Source organism: Cynara cardunculus (genome assembly GCF_001531365.2).
Source record: "Cynara cardunculus var. scolymus isolate 2C chromosome LG 10, CcrdV1, whole genome shotgun sequence".
NCBI lineage: Eukaryota > Viridiplantae > Streptophyta > Magnoliopsida > Asterales > Asteraceae > Cynara > Cynara cardunculus.
Genome location: NC_037537.1, coordinates 8,261,632 through 8,263,166, shown reverse-complemented (window position 1 = coordinate 8,263,166; position 1,535 = coordinate 8,261,632).

The window sequence follows — 1,535 nt, the reverse complement described above, 5'->3', positions numbered from 1 at the left end:
GGTAGGGAGTTAATGGTTTGAAGGATGGTTTGAAGTTGGGAGATGATGTATGTGAGGTTTTCATCGGCCTCAGTTGCCTGGGCTGTGAGGGTGGCGATTGTTTGGATGAGGATTTGGTTTCGTTGGGTGGCAAGGGAGGATGTGGTGTTGTGATGTTGGGTGATGGTTTGTTGGAACATTTGAAGGCGGGTTGTTTTGGTTTGGGTTTGGGTTTCAATTTGAGAGAGGTGGTGTTGCAGGATTGCAAGGGATTGTTGGAGGTCAGAGTTATCGGTGGAGGGTTGGTTATCAACAATTCATTGTATGATGAGTTTAAGGTCTTCCAAGGACCGCATCACTGTATCGACAAAGGCTTGGAACTCGGCCTTTATGACCAAGTCTGCATGTAGGGTAACCCCTGCAGCAACAGATGCTGCAGGTTAGGCTTCTGCTCCGGAGGCACCTTCTTGGCCTTGTGAGAAGGTAGGCCTAGAAGGACTTCCATCACGTCCTTGATAGCCCTCAAGAGAGGAGCTATCTCGTGATGTTGCGACATCTGCTTTCTCTTCCTCGGCTTCAGAGGCCGGGTAAATGAAGCGAATGTGTGTCCCCTTCGGTAGATCAAATATCGAAGGGGGATGTGCATGAAGGGAAGATCGCTCTGAACGATCTTGGGGTTCAATTTCAAAAGCAACACATGCTTCTGTGTCTGTGATGGGATGTGTCGAGCCCTGAGGCGAATGGGCTCTTATATCTTCATCACCTCTCTATTGAGAGAGGGGTGATGGAAAATGTGGTTCCTCGGCTAATACATCTCCAGAGGCCCGAAGAATGGCCTCTGGATGGCTGGCTGGGGTTGGGAGTGGACTGGGTCGTCCTTGTTCAATACCTTTGTGGCTTTGATCGCCAGGGGTAGATGATGTGGTTGCCCTTTGGGTAGTGGGGGAGGAATTTTATGAGAAGGGTCGGGGGAGGCACGATGAGTAGCATCATCATCATCATCTTCATCATCGGATGAAGATGTCTCATATGCTCCCTCGCTTGGTTCGGGAGACGGTTCTAATCGCTCAGGGGTAGCTGCCCTCGGTTCCTGGGACAACATAGAGCGTTCATAGGCCTGGCGTATCTCAGATGTCGATGGAATGACATTGAGCATAGCCCTGGAGAGTGGACGGTTGATGCTGTAACCCTCCTTCGAGAGGGTTGGGCGATGTCCATGAATCTTGTAGACGGGGGTGAAGGGCTCCTCAGCTGGTTGGCCATGCTTCCTCATTGCGTCCCCCAATACAGAGGGCGAGGAAGCGAGGGAAGAGAACTGCAGAGAGAGGCTTGTCAGCGGCTTGGAGTTTACATTTCTTGACCACTGCCACATGAATCTCGTTGTAGATCAGGAAGGCATAGTCGAGGTTCAGGTTGAAGAACAGCCCATACATGATAGTCATGATGTTSATSTTCCCTTGGTCCAATGAGCCCAGTTTGCATGTGAGAGCTCTGTTAAGGATGGAGAAGAACATGTTCCACATCGGCGGGAGAAATTGGCGTTTGAAGTCCGATAC